The sequence below is a fragment of the Ambystoma mexicanum genome, chromosome 1p (genome assembly GCF_040938575.1).
Source record: "Ambystoma mexicanum isolate Mex_15411 chromosome 1p, UKY_AmexF1_1, whole genome shotgun sequence".
In the NCBI taxonomy this organism is placed as follows: Eukaryota; Metazoa; Chordata; class Amphibia; order Caudata; family Ambystomatidae; genus Ambystoma; species Ambystoma mexicanum.
Window position 1 is genome coordinate 1,143,444,805 of NC_090921.1, and position 20,966 is coordinate 1,143,465,770.

The window sequence follows — 20,966 nt, forward strand, 5'->3', positions numbered from 1 at the left end:
CTATAGGGTGGTGATTTATACTCACAGTCCACCTTTTAGTTTTGGGATTTTTGGACTGTCAATGGTTCTGGTCACTGCACAGCAGTGCACCTGGAAAACAGCTTGGCAGTTCTAGTCACCGGATGGCACTTCTGGACTGGCAATTCTGGTCACTGGATACTAAAGATCAGCTGGATGGCAGGATTGCAAGCGAGCATGCAGTTTGGGGTAGAAAGCCGGGCTGGTTCAGGATGCAAAAGGTACCACAGCTTTCCCCTTTTTAATGGGAGATTAGTGGTTTTCAGACTTGAGGCCTTGCTGGGAAAAGGATCAGCACTGCTTGGGATTTGCAGTGAGCCCTGGAGTAGGGTCAGAAATGCTTTGGCTTTGTAGTTAGGATCTGGAATCTGGATGGATGGAACAGGAACTCAGCGCAGGAACGTCAGGAAGAGTGTGTGTCTAGAGTCTTGCCGGGACTCTTATTTATAATGCATAGTGACATCATAGCCTCTAAACAAATGGATTGGACAATAAATGTTAGTTGCCTCCCCTGGGATGTGACTCAGTTCAGTAGATTGCATTTTATGATGTAAAAAGACTTCCCAGAGACCTTTTTTGCCATAAATCTGTCATACGAGAAATTACACATTTGTACAGTTGTTACATATTTTATGTACAGCACAGCCGTCCAATCCTGCAATCTGTGAGACATTGTTTTGTCCTTTTAATCATTTTTGGTTATTTTCGGTATGAAATATTTGGCCTAAAATTCTATAACTTTAGACACATGTGTGGATTATCATCAGGTATGTCAGTATTAAAATGTGCATTTGGAACATGGATACTTTTCTTGTAATTCGCAATGCTTTGTAACTTCTGTTCCCCATGCAGCAATGAAGTCTATGACGTCTTGAATGAAAGCCCATAAAATCACTTTTAAACTGCAAACTTTTTACATTTTTCCAATTCCTGATGCAGAGTTAAAAGTCTTTACATGTTTATTAATACATGGTCTTTGGGAGCAAATGGCAATCCTTTGTTTGTCACTGGACCATTATTTTTTTCAGCTGCCACCAACTGTTCCCAGAATTTCTATTGAAAGAGGCCCCTGCCCAGACTGAAGTCTGATTAGTATGTGAAGTTTCTTTGTCCTGGTTAGTCACAGTTTTCCAACCTAGCAATTATCACTTTCGTGTCCTGAAAGTCTATGGTGTGGCTCCATTCCTAGGGGAAGCTTTAACTCTGCCAACCGGAAAAACCTGTTTTTGACAGCTTGCAAATCCAGCCAAGGCAGTTAAAAACCTTTATTTTCTTATATTTGGTCCTGAATCAAAACAAACCTGTGGAATAAAATAGCCCATGTATGTATTTTCACCAGCAACAAACCCCTTCACATTGCTAGTTAATGGCAGACTTTCCTTCAACAGTTTACTTTTCAAACATGCATTTTCTCCTTTAGTTTTGAAAACGCCCATTTTTACACATGTGTTGAAAATTGCTAGCATTTCCTTTCAAATTCGATTTTGCCATCTGACTTCCCAATATTGCCTCGCAGCCATAGTTATTTTCTTCTAGGCAGAAGTTTATTTGCAGCACAGATGCATTGAAACTGATATGGCTCGTATAGCTGGAGTCTCTTTTGAACTACTGAGCTTTGATATATTTGACAAGAAATGAACGCGTTTTCCCGTGCGAGGAAAGTGAAGTTCCTTGTTGATTTCTCTCAGAATTGTTTTGACAGGGCCTGTCATTCAGAAATCATGCCTGGTTTTGCTGAGGCGCAACGAGATACTGGGCATGGCAGGGTCTTATTAATCAGAGTGATTTATGGAAGAACAGATGGAAATACCATCAGCAGCATTATTATTTTTTTTTTTTCATGTTTTATTTTCATTTTACTTATAACAACAAAACATGAAATAACAAAGAAATTCGTAGCAAAAACTATAAACATAATTACAAACACATAAATACCCCCTTCCCCCCTTGCAGATGCCAGGTACACATCATATAATATGAAATTGTCAGAATCAATACAATGTCAGAAATTTGCCCCAAATTTTTCTAAACAACCCATTCTTGCCTTGTTTCCTATATATACATTTTTCCACATCCGCCAGATCAAGCATTTCTTTCAACCAGTCCTCTTTTTTTAAAGAAATGTCGGATTTCCTATTCCCAAGGATGATTTTTTTCCCCATCGTGGCTCCCCTAAATAACCACTTCTTTTGGCTTTGAGTGAGTATATCTAAGGTAGCATCATTTCCCAGTATTAATGTCTCAAAATCAAGACCTATCGGTTCATCCAAGACCTTTTCCATCACCACACCAATCTCATTCCAAAATTCACGCACCTTCCTACAATCCCACATCATATGTTCCAGTGTACCAGTTTCACAAATACAAGCCCAACACTCAGAGTCATCTTTCAAACCTCGCTTCCATAATCTTTCAGGTGTCCAATAAACCCTGTTTAATATCTTTATTTGTCTCGTTCTCTCAGTCAAACCCAGCAAACAAAATTTGACATTTGCACACATCCTTGTCCACTGTAATTTCAGAGCCAATTATTCGACTCCACTCGTTTCTGAGCTGAGCATTGTCTTTATATTCACTCACTATTTGTTTGTACACCCGGCTAGCTAAGCCACCTTCACCTACCAACGACATTCTTGTAAGAAAATCCAAATTCAAACTCGCCTGGAAATCAATCTCACCAACTGCAATCTTCAATTTCCTGTAATCCGAAAACCTGAAATTTTCAATATGAAATTGTTGTTGCAACTCTCTAGCACTCATCCATTTCCCCTCCTTAAATAAATCATCAATCCAACTCACACCACCCAAAAACCAGTCTGCCCAGAATAGCGTCTTATTTTCCAATCTAATAGAGGGATTCAACCACAATGACGCACCAGGATCTCTACATGCATCCACACCCAGCAAACCATTGAATTTCTTCCAGGAGTATCTCAGACAGACAGTCAATGGGTCCTTCACACTCTTCACTCTTGATTCTGTAGTCAGTAAGGCTCTGGGTGACAGAGGACCATTATAACTTGCTTCCGCCACAGCCCATTCATCAGGTATCGGTGCCAAGAAATCAATTATGAAGTCACAAATAAAGGCAAGGTGATAGGCTCTAAAGTTCGGCACTCCTAGTCCACCTTTCTCCACTGGTAACTGTAGTTTCCATGAGCTCAATCTAGGTGGTTTCTTGTCCCACAGAAAACCTTGAATGTTACTGTCCAATTCCTTCCAGTACCGAGTATCTATATTCAGTGGGATCATACTCAAGATATAGTTGATCCTGGGGGTCGATACCATCTTTAAAGCATTAACCTTCCCCCATAGGGAAAGATTTAATAAACTCCAACGTTCCAGATCATTTTGAAAATCCTTACAAAATCCTTACAGCAGCATTATTTTAAAGGTGAAAGGTTTACTTTATAATGGAGATCTTGGGCTTTCAGCAAAGCAGTGCTGCCTTTTCACTCCATTTTTTTTTGTACAGGCAAGAACACACTGGCACACTCCCTTAGTGTGTCCCCTTGTTCCATCCCTCCCCTGTGTGCTTGGCAAGAAGGTGCAGCCATCTTTTTGGTGCTGCAAAAATGCAGCTTTGAGGCCATGCTGCGCACAGGAGCAGCCATTTGCTGTTTTCTGCAGACAGGCAGCTTGATACTGTTGAGTGGGTTAATATATCCCTCCCCCCGCGACTCTTCTGAGATTTCAAGTCGAAGGAGAATCGGGCAAGTGGGATTTCTTCATGGGACAAAGCAGGATCAGTCAAGTATGAGTCCTTCGTCCATCAGAGAGTGGTGCGTCATGCTCCTCTTGCTGTCTCTGGTTGGAATGTGGAACAACACCCCCAGCTTTTTCTTGGATCTTCCTTTATGATGTTGAGCGACAACCCCGGACTTCCTTGGGTTTCTACTTTTCAGGTCCCCGAGGAGGTCCTCCTTGGTATGAAGATGCAACAAATACAAATCTATGAAAGAGAACACATACTGGTTACTACCATTTCCCACTCACTGCCATCCAATCGTCTTGACAGCAGTGGGATACGCAGACATTCAATGGCGACAATTGATAATGAAGAAAAATACTCCCTGTTACATAATTATACCGAAAACTCTATCTGTTCCCTTCTGGCTCTTCCTTTTCTTATTCTCATGTTTCAGATGTCTCCTCTATTTGATTCTCTCTGGGCTCCTCAATTTGTTGCAAAGTGTGCCTAGGGTAACAAATCTTTAGCTGATTAATATGGACCCATTTCTCTTCTGTCAATTTGCCTTTGGGGATGCGGATTCTGTAGGCGACAGATGAAATTTTATCTACAATTTCAAAAGGACTGTGCCAACTGGGAATAATGTGCGCTCTTTGGTCTGGTTCCTTTGGAAATTGTACAAGTAGACCCTGTCGCCTACTTGGTATTCCTTTTTGGTTGTTTTTAGATTATATTGGGTCTTCATGCCCTCTGCAGATCTTTCTAGATTCCGCTGAGCATACGCAAAAGCATGTTGAAGGTGTTTTCTTAGATTCTCAACATACTCATGAGGGCATCAGGTAATAATATCGCCATATATATGGTCGCCGTAAATAATATCGCCGGGAAAATGCTGTGGCGATATTATTTGGGTTTGGGTGACCATATATATGGCGACAGGGGCAAAACATTTTTTTTTTTTTTTTTTTTTTTAAAACAAAAAAAAAAGTTTGGGGGTTGCGGGGGTGTCCCCCGCATGTTCCATGCAATAATGTCGCCACAAAAAAACGACAATTTTTCGGCGATATTTTTGCATGGTGAGATTTTTGTGGCGACATTATTACATGGAACCCTCATGAGTTGTGGAGGCATTGATCAGTGACTGCTCTTGTGTTCTATAGAGCAGATGCTGAGGTAGCGCCATCCTTCGTCCAGTCATCAGCTCAAATGGAGACATCTTTGTTGCAGAAGAAGGTGTAGATCTGATGGCCATGAGGACAAGCGGTAATTGGTTGTCCCAACTTGGCCCAGAATCTGCCACAAACTTTTTTAGAATGCTCACAATGTTTTTTTAACCTCTCAACTCCACCACTAGAGGACAGCGGTATGCAATTTGAAGTTTCCTTTTTACCCCAAGTAACTCCCACATCTTTGTCATCACTTCGCTGGTGAAGTGACTACCACGGTCTGACTCAATCCTTTGGGGTAGCCAAAACGCGAGAAGATGTGACTGATCATCAGGGCAGATACTGTTTCTGCCTTGCCATTTGGGGCCGGGAGACATTCCACCCATTTGGTAAACAAGCATGTTACGGTTAACATGTACTTGTTCCCCCTAGAGGAGCGAATCACGGGCCAGATCAAATCTACTTATAAATCGGACCAAGACAATGTCATCCACCTCTTCTGGAGGGGAGCTCGGTGTGTGAGTGATGTTGGCTGAAATTGTGCACACACAAGACACCCCTTCAAGCATTGGTCGAGTTCCTGCCCCATGTGTGGCCAGTATGCAACCTCTCGCAAGATTTTTAAAGTAGTGTGAAATGCCCGATGACCGGCTGTGGCCGCATCATGGGTGTGATTTAGCATCAGGCTTCGGAATGAGGTAGGGACCACCCACTGGTCACAGCCGGATATGGATCTCCTTACCAACAAACCGTCTTGGATTCAGAACATTTTTGGACATTTTTTCAACACTCTGAGGTCCTCTTTCCCAATGTAATCGGTATCCTTCAGGGAAAAGTTCTCAGGGTCCTCAATGTGTTGATAACATTTACCAATAATCAGATCCCCTTTTTGTGCCGTGATAAAATCAGCATCTGGGGTCTCCTTACTCCATTGGGCAGTTGAGAGTTCATTGTGAGCATCTGTCTGGGACCTAGTGATAGCAGTGACCTGGATTTCCCCCAACAAGGCCTTGATCTCAAGGAGATCCCCCTGGATGGCTCCAATTTTAGCCAACTGATCAGCTAGGTCGTTTCCAGTTTTGTCTGTTCCCTCTATTCTGGAATGACCCTTGATCTTCTTCCAATAGTTGGTCATCCCACTAGAGGTGACCAGATCATCACAATTTTGGATGAGCTCGCCATGTTTAAGCGATTTGTTGTTAGCACATAGCATGCCTCTAGTTTTCCAATTAACCAGGTGCTCCACGAACCCGTTCCGGACATAATCTGAATCAGTGATTATGACCAGTTTGTGGAGTTGATGTTGGACGGCAGTGAGGATGGCCTGATGAACTGCCACCAACTCTGCCACCTGACTACTACAGGGTCCGATTTTGTACCCAGCGGAGGGTTCCAGAGCATCATTCACCCAGGCATTCCCAACGCCGGCCACCAGTTCCTTTTCCCCGTTGTTGTCAACATGGTAGGAGCACCCGTCCACATAAACTATGGGCATTCCCTCTCACTTGTCTTCTTCATAGACTTTGTGCATGTAATTCAGGTACGCCTCCATTTCCTGGGTTTTAAGACTTTCGTCCTTGAAACAGTTTTCTCTGGCACAATCATGCAAGCCAGCCAGACCTTGCGCGAGGGGACTCTTCTTGTTTTGGCCATACCTGACCTCCACAGGAAAGCTTTGCATTCACAGAATCCAGGAAGTAATTCTGGAATTACTCACATTTCCAGCCCATATTCTGTAACTTTAGAGCTATTGCAAAAGCTGATGTGGAGTCTCCACACCGTTGCCAGGAGTGCCTTCTCACAATCGTTGAATTTTTCCTCCACAGAGGATAAAGTCTTACTTGCATAGGAGATGAATTTATTGACCTTGTCATGCTTTTGATATAATACTGCGGTCAAGCATGTATTCGAGAACCCCGTCTCCAAGAAGAACTCTTTGTTTTTGACAGGGTAAGCTAGACAAGGCGCTTGTGAGAGGCTTCTTTTGAGTTTCTTTACTCCCTCAGCTTTTTCTGGCCCCCACTCCCACTTGACCCCCCCTTCAATAGATGGATCAGGGGTCTTGTGATCTCTGCGTATTCCTCAATGAACTTCCTACTGTAATTAGTCAGTCCAAGGAGGCTTCTTAGCTCAGGCAGCGTTGTGGAGTCTTTCAGTTTTATGAGCGCTTCAACTTTCTTCTCCTGGGGACAGAGACCCTCAGGAGTTATCTCATGTCCCAAGAAGTTGACACGGATTCTGCACCACTGTGCCTTTTGGAAGGATAGTTTTGCTCCGGCAACCCTCAACTGTGTCAGAACATAACGGATTTCTGCTATGTGTTCCTCCACAGTTGAGCTTTTTATCAGAAGATCATCCACATAGGCCAGGTTACCCTTTTCACCTACGTCGGGCATTGCCTTATGTGGGAAGATGTTAAATTTGTTGCCGGAGTTGATGTATCCAAAGGGAGTCCTGGTCCATGTGTACTGCTGCCCCACAAAGGTGAAGGCCAGCTTGTATTGGTCCTCCCTACTGAATGCCACGGTCCAGTACACATTGGTCTAGTCAATGGCAGTGTATACCTTTGACTTCTGGATCTGACGCAGTCCCTGGTCAATGTAGAGGAGAGGCCATCGGGACATGTGGACCCATTTATTTAGCTACCTAAGGTTGGCAGAGTCTCCACTGGCCGTTCAGTTTTAAAATCTCCAGCACTGGATTATTAAAGGTGCTGTGGACTGGACAAATTATCCCACGGGACTCAAGGTTTTTGATAATTTCAATCAGGGACTCCATGGATGCGAGAGGCATGCGGTATTGCTTCACAAACACTGGAGTCATTCAAGGGTCCGTGGGAATTGTTGTAGTATGGATTTCGGTGCAACCACAGTCAAACGAGTCTACCGTAAAGAGGTCTTGAAAATCTAAGAAAACCTGCTTCAACTTTTGCTTTTGCTCCGGAGTCTCACAGGCATCAGCTAGGTAAACTCGCTCTTCAACCATTTGCCTGAAGCCTGGAAAGACTTCCGGTTTTGCTATGTCAACGGCCTTCTCCAGCTGGGTGGAGAGGCCTCTGGTTAGAGTGTTGACCTGGACAGAGAGTTTCAGGTAGGGGAGGCTGTCATTGTGGACCTGGAAGATCACCTCATCCTGCCTGATGTCACAGGTCACCTCTTCCTCTCCGTAAGGGCAGGAAGAGTACAACCAGGAAATTCCCCCCTTGCCGGGATGAAGATCCTGTCTGGTGGTATGTCATTGTCACTATCGGGCCCAGGCCCCGCCAGCTGCACACCCGCACTGCCTCCCTGGCAACCCTTGTACCCAGGGACTGTTTTCTGTAGCCCTACAGTCCCCTACCAGCACATATCTGCACTTACCCTGCACTTGGCACCTTCTGGCCGTTACTATCTTGTTATTCTACTATCCTATGTACTGCACTTCCCCTCTCCCCTCCCCCTTGTACCTTTCCCTTTCCCCCCTCCCACGCACTTGCGCGATCTGAATGACACTTGGCCTAGTAAGATCGTTGTCTGTCTTCCCTTGTTCCCCCTCCTTTGCCTCGTCACGCCTTGAAACACTTGTGTATAGGCGCGTTATAAATGCCATATCATATCATATCATATCACTGTCAAAATAGTCATTGGGGATTGGTCCTATCAGTTCATTACCTAGATCCATGGAAAAATGTCAGTCACCAACCGCTATTCCATAATGGTGCCTGTGCCCAGAGTGATACTCCTAAGGTCGCTGTTATCCATCAATAATGGAATGGTGTTGTGTTCTACATTGACTAATGGTGTTGGGTTTAACCCCAACTCCTGCTGTTGAAGATGGGCATTGAGGTGTACATATGCATCAGGATTTCGCAGTCTCTGTCCTCTTTTAATTTAATTTTTTAATTTTTAATTCACGTGGGAATAATTGTGTCTGTCCTGTGATGGTGACCTCTTCCCCAATTTGGACTTCAACTGCATACGGCAGCAATTGGGCTGACCGAAATGCTTTTTATGAATCATCAAAGTCCATGGGATTACCCCCTAGTAGGGACCCGGCTTTTTAATTGATCAGGTCCAAATTAATGGCAAAACGATTGAGAATGTAACTGCATAAATAAAATGCAGCAGGGAAATCTCGCACGACCCAACAGTTATGTACTATGCTTTTGTTTCCTATAGAAATTTTAAGCATACATCTGCTAGGCAGGAAATGTTTGGAATTGGGAGTTTCCAGGCCCATTTCCCACTTATTGATCAATTTAAATGTGGGAATGGCTGGATCTTTTGGGACCTTTCGGAACATAGCTTCGCTGGCGAAGCTCTTACCGTTGTTCACGCACACTCGGGCGAGAACAGGCTCCTTCCCCTCATTTAACTGAATAGGGAGGAACAACTGTTCTCTAATTTTCTGAATGTCAGCTAAACTCTGAGCTGGTTTCTCATCAAGTATTTCCTTCCAGTGTGGAATGCCACTTGAGACTGGAAGGAAGGTTGATTTTAAGGAATGGAGAGGAGTTCCCATCACCAGTTTGTTGTTCTACAGCAATTATGATCAGGTTTTTGTTCAACCATGTGGCATGTGCCGTTTAAACTAACATGGTTGACACTCCGTTTCAATTTTATTGGCTTGTTAGTCTGAGTCCAGAGGATCTTGTTCACACAGTCTATTAGGGGGGACAGCCTGTGCAGCATGTCATTCCCCAGTAGACAGGGTGTGTCCTCTGGAGTCACGACTATGACCGGGTGTTTCACCTCATGTCACCCAATTTGTATTTCCAAATCCGCTGTCCTTTCGACAGGAGTTTCATTCCCATTGAAGTTCTGGAATTGTCCAGGAAGAGGGGTGAGAGGGATCTGGTATCTCTCCCCCTTCCTGAATTTAGCTGCACAGAGGCCCTTTTTGACAGAAGAGTGGCTTTGGATCCAGTGTCCACCAGTGCCGAAAATGTACACTGCCCTATCACCCGGACCGGGGCATAAAATCTACCCTCTTTCTCCTCCAATGGGCAAAGGTAATGTGCATTTTGGGCAAGCTGGGTGTCAATTTCCTTTTTTTTGACAGCGACACAGGGGTGATTTGGGCATAATTCTGTGTGGGAGTTTGGGGATCTGAAAGAAAAATTTGACATTTGGATATTTGGGGAGTTTTTGGGCTACCCTTTTTCTGATTCTGGGCTGCCCTCCCCCCGCCCTTTTTGGAGGCAGTCACCAGAATTGGTTTGTGAGGTTTGGGATCCCTCTGTTACTATTGGGTTTCCTGGCTGCTCATTCTGGGGTTCAAGGATGGGTGATTATGACTTAGTCCCCACATCCACCCAGTCTTCATTTAAATCCCTTGGGACCCATTTTTCTTTGGGAGGAGTCCCCCTGTCCCTGAAGGAGAAGATCTTTCTCCCAGAATCCTCTAAGGATTCTTCCCCTTCAAATTGGAGGACACTAACTTCCTCCACAGAGTGGGCCTTTTTGAGTTCTTTATTTCTCCTACCCACCCTCTGTTCCTTGGGTTGCAGATTTTTGGGGGCAGGAGATTTTGGTTCCGGTTCCTGGGTGTCCATGCCCCCTCCTCTGGAACCGGTGAGTTGTCAGGGTTCACGCCCCGTCATTGTTCTGGGGTACCAAACCCTTGTCTGTGGGGAGAACCTCATGGCTCAGAAGCCACCATGTTTATCTGAGGGTTCTGTTGAGCCCTCAACCGGCGACCCAGATCCTGGGTTTGGTTCTGGACCTGGCGCTCCAGTTGGGACGCCCGTTCAAATCTAGGTGGATCACGGGAAGGGTAACTATCGCTTCTCCCGTAGTCCCCTGGAGATTGTGAATTTTGGTAACCCTCCACCCTTGGCCTCCCCTCTCCAGGATTTGGTTGTCTGGGTTCCTGAAATCGGGGAATGAAAGGAGGGTTGTCCTGCAGGTTGGGGTTTTGTGAGCATTTGGGGAATTACTGCCCTCCTGGGGGAAGTTAGGAGGGAAGTTTCCCAGGGCAGTACTTACCTGATTGGATTCCCCCTTGGGCTGGGGGAGTCCATACATACCCCTGGATTGGTCGGTTGCCCTTCTATCAGGGGCTGATTTTGTGTAGGTACATTTTTAGGCCCCCATGTCTAGGTCTGAAATGGGGGCAACCTTCACTTCTACCACCTTAGCAGCAGCAGGGGTGTTGGCCCATTTGGGGTTCTTGGGCATTTTTTTTTTTTTTCTGCAGGTTGTTGGACCTCATAAATGCGGGTCGCCTGCTCTATGACCCAGTCCAGAGATCTTTTGTCATGGAAATCCCTCACTAGCTGGGACATAATATACTTGGGGAGTGCATGAAAGAAGGTGGTTATAAACTCCCTGTTATCCATGCGCACCCTCCTAAGTGTCCGTGCAAAGGCATGTTTGAGCTCCTGCACAAATTCTCTTGGGTCTGATCTTCCCTGCACTGCAGACTGTAGGCCTCTTTATGGGCTTTTTGGGGGTTTCTGTGGGTGGAATATTGTTTCAAGATGGCTGCCCTGTAGGTGGACCATCTTGAATGGTTCTGGTCCTCCAGTCTGGCAAAGAAGCTGGCGTATTCAGGGGAGAAGGTCCATTTTACATATTCTATGCAGTTCTGGTTGTCTTTCAGATGAAAAGTTTTCATCATCTGCTCATAGAGTTCCAAGTGTTCCCAAACAGAATATTTTGCGTTTTTATGGTATGGGGTTATGAAACTCCTAATGGCCTTAATCTGCCTAATGGGGTCTTTGGTCATAACTCGCTTGAGTCTGTTTGCCTTCTTTGGCTTAGTCCTCAGAGTCCACTCACCCTCAGACTCAGAGGCGCTACTAATGGGGTCCCTTCATGATCGTCTAGGCACTCCCTGATTCTGCGAGCTTGAGAGGGGCTTGCAGAATGGTGGGGCCTAGTTTCTCTATTCCTGTGGTGCTCAGGAGAGTAGTCTTCTGACTCTTCCCTGCTTCCAGGCTTGGCAGAGTATCCCCCCACTGCCCTAATTGGGTAGAGGTCTTCAGGATGTGCTTTTTGGGCCTTATTTCATTTGGTTTTCATGAAATTGAACTAACTGGTCCCTTGGAAAGTAGTATTTCTGTGGATCTAATTCCCTGTGTCTCCCCTCATAGGATACTTCCTTGTCAGAGACATCAGCCTTAATGTCAGTTTCATCATGCTTAGTCTATTAAATTCTGATTGCCTCATGGTTTCGAGCTCATGTGAACCGGCAGCCATGAAGTCAGCAGTGTACAATGTGTTAAATGGGTTTGAGTCCCTTAGTACAGATGTCCTTATGCTATGATCAGGGGCTGCCTTGTCCCTCTCTACCTGTTCAGGGTCCCTCCAGTTAGGATTAAATCTAGTACCCTCCTTCTCCAACTTTGCTAGTTTCTCATTCTCAGCCCCCACTTCCTGATAATAAGCAAAGATCTTAGCCTTTTGCTCACCCATCAAGGCTTTACTGGCCTCTATGACCCGCTCTTGCGCTGCTACTGTTTGGGGAGCTCATCATTCTTTTCACAGAGAGCCTCATTGTCTCTCTGGGCTTCCTGCATGGTTAGAGAATAATGAGACAATTTCTGTTGCAGTAGACTCACCTCCTGAGTTTGCGCATCTTTGGTTTGGGTGTTCCCTTCCAGTGCACCTTCTACCCGTCTGGCGTGCTTCAGTAGATTCCCATACTCTGTTTTGAGTTCATTTAGTTTTTGGAGGGCTAACTCACTTCCCTGTAACTCTGTTTTTAACTTCCTTATTTCCTTGTCTTTCTCCTGGCTCAGGGTGCCCCTATGTTCAGCCAGTTCATCCCTTTGTTTCTTGATGATATTGGATTTCTGGCGCTCTTGATCAAATTCTGCTTGAGAGTGGAGGTCTCTCATAATTAATTTATTATTTTCCCCTTTCAATTTATCTATCTGATCTTGTAGGGTAACTATCTGCTCTGTGCAGCCTCTATTATAATTTATTTGTTGATTTAACTTCTGTTGACTCTTTTATAGAAAGTCAACCTTTTCCCTAAACTCCTCTTTCATTGCCTCTAATTGGGTCTCTTGATCTGCATTATTTTGCTGTTGGAGAGACAAATCTTCTTTTAATTTTATGACATAATTTCCAGATTCTACCTCCAACTCTTGGCTCGTGTTCTCCTATATCTAGACCAGTCTGGATTTTATTTAATAGTTCAACTTGATTCTGCGCAACAGTCGTGTTTTCCTCATGCCTTTCCCGTATCACTCCCATGTGGAGATACATGTAGGCCGTGATTCAGTAATTTTGATTTGCTCCTCTTTAATTTTTGGGTCATATATAATTCACTCAGAGTTTGGTGTAATAAGCCACCGTCCTGCCACGTGTCCAGGTTCATGGTAGTGACCTGTTGTGATATTTCTTGCATCCAGGCTTTTTCATCCTGTTCTGGCCACTCACCTCTGACAAATAGCTTGCGCAGCAGGTGCTCCCTAGCCATATTAATTTCTACTATGGTCATTTTGGACATGTTCTTTCTTTATTCATTTATTTATTTATGTAAGGGTAACCTGTATTCTATTGCTTTTCTGTCTATTTTGGGGTTGATTTAGCTTACATTTTTAGACACAGGCCTGGTACTTAGAGTATTTGTTTTGGGGAGGCGCTTGTACAGTGTAACCCAGTATTCCCACCACACAAAGTAGCACTACCTTGCAGGTTAGTCTGCTGTGTTAGACTGTCATAGGTGGTAACCAAACTCAATCCCGGAAACGAGCCCCCAAATGTGTTAAGGATTTCAATCATGCGACACACACCTTGGCCTCGGCCTATTATGCAGCACACGACCAAAATACTTATCTCTTTATATATATATAGATTCAATATTGAAATAGTACACCACTCATATTACACCTCCTTTTCAAATACCTCGTGTCACAATGGACCATGAACCAGGCTGGTTGGTAAAATACAATATTTATTTATTTATTCAATAGAAATCATACACCTTTTAATATGGGGCAGCAATCATCAATGGGGTGATAAGTACAATGAGAATGTGAGCAATACACTGGGTTTAACCTGGGTTTAACCTTCTAGTGGAACAGCACAGCGGAATAGGAACCCTTTTTGATTCAGGAAAGATAGCACCCAAGTTAGGATTTCCCCCTGCAATGTTCCCTCGACCAACAAATAATCTATTCTGAGTGGATAAATAGAACCAGTAGGTAATCAGGAATAAGAAACAGGAAGCATAATTCAAATCTGACCTTCCCTCCCCAAATAAGAGCGAACAATTTGGTTTTAAACCCCCTGCAATGTTATGAAATGACACTCGGAAATGGACAAATAAATAATGAATGAGTGTTAAAAACCTTGAAGCAAATATAATTCCTCACTAAAGCAACAATGCAAAGACACTAACAATCACAAAGAATGGATTACCAAAAGCATACAGGTCGAAAATGAGTGGAAAATTTAAAACAGATTTCAGCAAAAGCACACGTTGGAAACTTTGCAATTTTTCAATTCCCGCCTGAAATTACTCAAACGGTATTTATGAGAAACGGGTGAAATACACTGATTGGTTGGGGAATAGAGGTATATCCCAGGGATATTCTAGAAGTGAAACTAGGTCTCTATCTGGTAAATTGGGTGAGTTATGCAAGATATAAAAAGGTGCGCTTTGAGTAAAATGGAGCTGCGAAATAGGAAAGGAAATCAGTTGTGACAAGAACAGTGTTACTTTACACTAGAGTATTCAGACTAGACCACCAAAGATGGGCACAGTAAGAGCCAGGGTTGATTTGCGACTTCAATCCCGTCACCCCACCGCCCAACCCTGGCAGAAACCAGTCCGATCACTCGTAATAGGACTAATGGTTTACGATTACACAAGACAAAATTACTAAAGAGATGGTGCTAGCACTAGAAATCAAGGGCAGGATTGCAAGAATGAGTCTGACAGTTTCAACAAGTTATCAGGAAAAGGATAGGATCACTTAGAGAGTGCAATAAGGACCAAGGCAAGACCACGTATATTATGGATTTCTATGGGGTGGTGATTTATACTCACAGTCCACCTTTTAGTTTTGGGATTTTTGGACCGTCAACAGTTCTGGTCACTACACGGAAGCGTGCCTGGCAAACAGCTGGGCAGTTCTGGTCACCGGATGGCACTTCTGGACAGGCAATTCTAGTCACTGGATACTAAAGATCAGCTGGATGGCAGGATTGCAGTGAACATGCAGTTAGGGGCAGCAAGCCAGGCTGGTTCATGATGCAAAAGGTACCACAGCTTTCTCCTTTTTAATGGGAAGTTAGTGGGTTTTCAGAATTGAAGCCTTGCTGGGAATAGGATCAGCACTGCTTGGGTTTTGTAGTGGGCCCTGGAGTAGGATCAGCAATGCTTTGGCCTTGTAGTTGGGATCTGGAATATGGATGGATTGAACAGGAACGCAGCACAGGAAAGTCAGGAAGTGTGTGTGTCTATAGTCTTATCAGGGACTCTTATTTATAATGCATAGTGACATCATAGACTATATTGCTGGGCTGGCTTAGTTAAACCCGCCTCTAAACAACTGGATTGGACAATCATTGTTGGTTGCCTCCCCTGGGATGTTACTCAGTTCAGGAGGTTGCATTTTATGATGTAAAAAGACTTCCCACAGACCCTTTTGTCAAAAATCTGTCATACCAGAAATTACGCATTTGTTCAGTTGTGGCACCTTAATAAATGACATAACGGTTACACATTGTATGTACAGCACAGCTGTCCAATCCTGCAATCAGTGAGACATTGTTTTGTCCTTTTAATAATTTTTGGTTATTTTCAGTATGAAATATTCGGCCTAAAATTCTATAACTTTAGACACATGTGTGGATTATCTTCAGGTATGTCAGTATTAAAATTTGCATTTGGAAAATTGATACTTTTTTTGTAATACGCAATACTTTGTAACTTCTGTTCCCCATGCGGCAATGAAGTCTATGACATCTGAATGAAAGCCCATAAAATCACTTTTAAACTGCAAACCTTTTACATTTTTCCAATGTCCTGCTCCAGAGATAAAAGTCTTTACATTTTTATTGATACATGGTCTTTGGGAGCAAATGGCAATCCTTCGTCTGTTGCTGGACATGTTTTCTTTTAGCTGCCACCAACTGTCATTTCCTTCAGAGCAAGGTGGGGGTTTCAGCTTTATTGAAGGTTTATTGCCCCTTATCCACTTCACACTTTCATGTCCCAGAATTTCTATTGAAAGAGGCCCCTGCCCAGACTGAAGTCTGATTAGTATGTGAAGTTTCTTTGTCCTGGTTAGTCACAGTTTTCCAACCTAGCAATTATCACTTTTGTGTCCTGGAAGTTTATGGTGTGGCTCCCTTCCTAGGGGGAAGCTTTAACTCTGCCAACCGGAATAACCTGTTTTTGATAGCTTGCAAATCCAGCTAAGGCTGTTTAAAAACCTTAATTTTCTGATATTTGGTACTGAATTAAAACAAACCTATGACTATTTTCACCAGCCACAAACCCCTTTACATTGCTAGGTAATGGCAGGCTTTCCTTCAACAGTTTACTTTTCAAACGGGCATTTTTCTCCTTTAGATTTGCAAAAGCCCATTTTAACACATGGGTTGAAAACTGCTAGCATTTCCTTTCAAATTCAATTTTGCCATATGACTTCCCAATATTGCCTCGCAGCCATAGTTATTTTTTTCTAGGCAGTGGTTTATTTGAAGCACAGATGCATTGAAACTGACATGGCTCGGATAGCTGGAGTCTCTTTTCAACTACTGAGCTTTGATGTATTTGTAAAGAAATTAACGTGTTTTCCTGTGCAGGTAAAAGTGAAGTTCTTTGTTGATTTCTCTCAGAGTTGGTTTGACAGGGTCTGTCATTCAGAAATCATGCCTGGTTTTGCTGAGGCACAATGAGATACTGGGCATGCCAGGGTCTTATTAATCACAGTGATTTATGGAAGAATAGATGGAAATAGCATCAGCAGCATTATTTTAAAGGTGAAAAGTTTCCTTTATAATGGAGATCTTGGGCTTTCAGCAAAGCAGTGCTGTCTTTTCCCGCCATTTCTTTTGTACAGGTAAGAACACACTTGCATGCTCCCTTAGTGTGTCCCCTTGTTCCATCCTACCCTGTGTGCTTGGCAAGAAGGTGCAGCCATCTTTTTGTTGCTGTAAAAATGCAGTTTTGAGGCAATGGTGTGCACAGGAGCCAGCGCAGCCATTTGCTGTTTTCTGCAGACACGCTGCTTGGTGATATGGTGAAATACTGCTGAAGGGGTCACTATATCCCACATAGTGTTCACAGAGTGGGCCCCTTGGAACACATGCTTTGGGAGTGTGTGAGAGTGAGTGATTTCTGGAGGAGACTCCATTATTTTTAACAATGTTTTAGGGCTGACCTTGGATTACGATTTTAATACATTAATTCTTGGTAATGACGAATTACTGAATGATCTATGCACTTCTAACATAAATGGCTATTACAGGTGCCTTAGTGGCTAAAAAGCTGATATTAAAAGGATGGAAGTCGAGATTGTCTGCAGAAGTGATTGTTTGGATGGACAAAATGTTTAAATTCACATGGAAAGATTGATTTATCTTCGGAAGAAAACAATTGTTTTTTTTTAGAAGATATGGGGTAGATTTCTGGATATTTACTAGCTCTAGCTATACTTTCTTTAGGTGTTTTTGTTTGGGGTGGGAGGCACGAAGGAGGCTTTTTAAGACATGTTCGACCGTATATTGTATCTGCTGAGCGTTGTAAAATGCATAAATTGTTGATAAAAAAAATAAATAAATGGCCAAATCTTGTCTCTAGAATGTCTGGGGGCTTTTTAAGACATGTTCGACCGTATATTGTATCTGCTGAGTTTTGTAAAATGCATAAATTGTTGATAAAAATAAATAACTAAATGGCCAAATCTTGGCTCTGGCAATTCTGTTGGTTGGTTTGGCACCACCAGATTATCGTGGAACGTTTGAAAACTGGATTTAGCAAAGAGAAGTGACTGCACTTTAAGGGAACTCTTGAGCCTATCTCAAGTCATGCAACCATGGACTGACTCATGCTATTGCCACTAAATCAATGTACTAGAAACTGACATCTCTAAAAATTAATTGCGCTGTATGATTTTTAGGGTTTATTCTGACTTTTCCAGATCAGAAATTGTTTGATCCACTATTAAGCGCACACACACAGCCGTAGTACCATGCCCATACACTGCATCTCAAACCCTATGTGCATTTCCAGTCATTTGTCTGATCTTTTCCATCACTTCCTTCTTTTTTATGTTCTCTCCTTCTCTTCTCCATTCCCTCATAGGCAACCATATGGTTTACCATGGGCAGTGGTACATTTGCCAATATCTGAATACCACTGCAGTGGCAATGGTCTCAAAATAAATGCTTATAAACCTAAGATATTCTCCCCAATGTACTCCTACAGACCGCTGGCACAGCCTTCCTAAGCACTGCTTATCATTTCACCACTAGGGGTTTCCTTGTCAATCAATGGGGGGGTTAAAATCACCTGTGCCTACATGCACTGGCAATTGCGCCAAGTGCAAGAAAAGCAAGAGTGAGACGTATGAGTCCTTTCAAGGACATGTGCTGTACAAACAATTGGGATTTTAGTTTTACAGTACCACTTAGAGCTTGAACAAGCTTCTTCACGATCACTTTTGAGATGAAGGTGTCCTCCACTCACCGGCCTGCCGTCCTCACTCCTTCACACCTGGCTGAGAGCTGAGTGCAAAACCCTAAAGTTTTTGCCCCATCAGCGCAATTAAGGCTGTTTTGTACTGCTGCACAGCACCCCCTTCCTTGGTAAATGTTATCAACGTTCTTGGAGGTGCATGGCAATGCTTTAAATATGAAAGATATGGCATTTGTGTTGTATCGTGCCTTAACTCCTGTCTGTGTGAGCTGATGTCTTGAGAGGTTGCTTGAGTCTGTGTGATGTCATGATGGAATGTTTGGTGTGAAGTGGAATGTTAGTGTTTGACTGAATGTTCCACCGAGGCAGTTAGAATGATGTAGCCTGGGTAGTGGGAGCCAGTGGTGTCTATTCCCTGCTCCTTTCCTTAACCTTAGCTCCTATCCTTATTCAATCTTTACCTGATACTATCTGATTAACTTGATGCCTAATAAATGAACTTACAGAACTCACCTGCTGTCTCCATCCTTACAACACTTTGCATTATAGAGATGCATGTGCAATGTGCAAAACCAAGCTAAGTGTTTAGAAAGATTTCTCTTTACAGCACCTTTCCCTCCATTTTAATGCACCCTCGAACTTTTTTATTTTGAATCTGACCTGCTCGTTTTGCACTGCAGTGAAGCCTTCAGCATCAGTACACTGGCTTTTGCTCTTCTGTCATGGGGAAACTGACACGTTGTTCAGACTGTAGTACTAGGAAACATTGTTTCACTTAGTCCTGTTACTTTGTTATCACTTTTGGTACCTTTTCATCACAGTACAATGCATCTTACAATGCAGTACAATGGGTGCACTTTCTGTTTTGCCCTAGACTAACACTTAGAGGATTTCTGGTTACTTGGTGTGCCTAAGGGACAAGCTGGTGGCAGCAGTTGCTTTTTGCTATTTTCTGGTGTATTTTACTTTAGCCTTACCACATTTGGCTATCTACTGTGGCTAGTGTCTAAACATGGCCGCGCCTCAACGTTTCTTGTTTGTCCCATGGCCATCTTGTCACTAACCCTTCTTTCTAACCTGTGAGGACAGTAAAATCCTTTGATGGACTTCCAGTGTCTGAGGGGCGATGTGTGTTTGCTGCCATGTAGTGGGTTGGGACTGTCTGGTCCCAATCCACAAACTGGTTTCAGTGTGTCAGAATGGTATGCATGAGCTGTGTCCCCGGTGATTGGACCATTGCTGGGGTGTGTGTGTGTTTGTGTGTGTGTGGGCCAGATCCTTGATTGGCTAGTGGAAGTTTCGCCTCTTACCTGCTTTTTGGATAAAAAGAGGAACCCTGCACCCGTTCTTCAGAGATCCTGGAAGAAACCTGAAGGAGCATTTATCCTGTCCACCTGCAAGATGTGTAAGGAAACCTGGACCCATTGGAAGAAGGCCTGGTGACCAGCTTCTACTGCTTTCCTGGAAGAGCCCTGTCTTGTAGGTGATCTTCAGCAGTCCTGCGAAGGAGCTGTGACCCTTGGCACAGAGGGAACATCCATTCCCGACATCAGCACAGAGTCCTACGAAGAAGAGCCCTCGGGAGTGCCCCTTGATCACCCAGTGGCTGCCCAGCTTATAGTTTGAGCTATCATGCTGCAGACATCACCGTTCTGCATTTAGACCTGGAACTTGGGGCATCGACAGCTTGTACTACAAGGCCCACCCCTGCCAAATTATGGGGTTTCATCATCAAAGAGACCCGTGAAACGAGGCAAAGTCTCCCCGTGACAAGTGTGTCCCCCTGCGTCACCATGCATCGGTGGACACTATCCAAAACAGCTTTCGTACATCCAGACCTGTGCTGAGAAGGGCCTTGCATTAGGTTCTTCTGCATTTTCCAACCTGAGGCCTTGCACCAGCATTTGTTGCCGACCAGAGTAGTGCTCAAACCTGCAAGCCCTGGGCATTAGGGACCAGAGCTGAAGGTCGAAAAAGCAACCTCTGCCCCTCTCTTCAGAAGACCTGCCAAGTCCTAAGAAGAATCTGAGTACAGGGGATGAGTTGTAATAGTACTTACCTAAACCCCTAAGCCCCTTTTTTGTAACTTTTTAAAACTTTTACAGTCGTTTGGCTTTACCATTGCTTGTTCGCGCAAGCATTCCAAAAGCTGGGGACACTTTTATTAGCTAGAATAACTTGTCCTCCACCCTTTGGAACTCTTCATTGGACCCCATAAGCCTTCAACTAACTTTTTCCTGTCTCACAGATCTGTGTGGAACTTTGATGAACTTATAGGCACAAGAACCCATACATCTTATGGTTGGACTTCTAAAGTTAGTGCTGTATCTCTGTGGACCTGTAGTGCTGTATACTCATACTTACCTTCCTTTTCAGGGGTTTTTAATGTAGTTTGCCATACTTCAGTGAGTGTACATGTGTATCTTTTATTTAGTATTGTGTGATAAAATTACATGCTAGTAATCATTTTTCATAGTGTTATATAGCCATAAATAAATAATTATTTT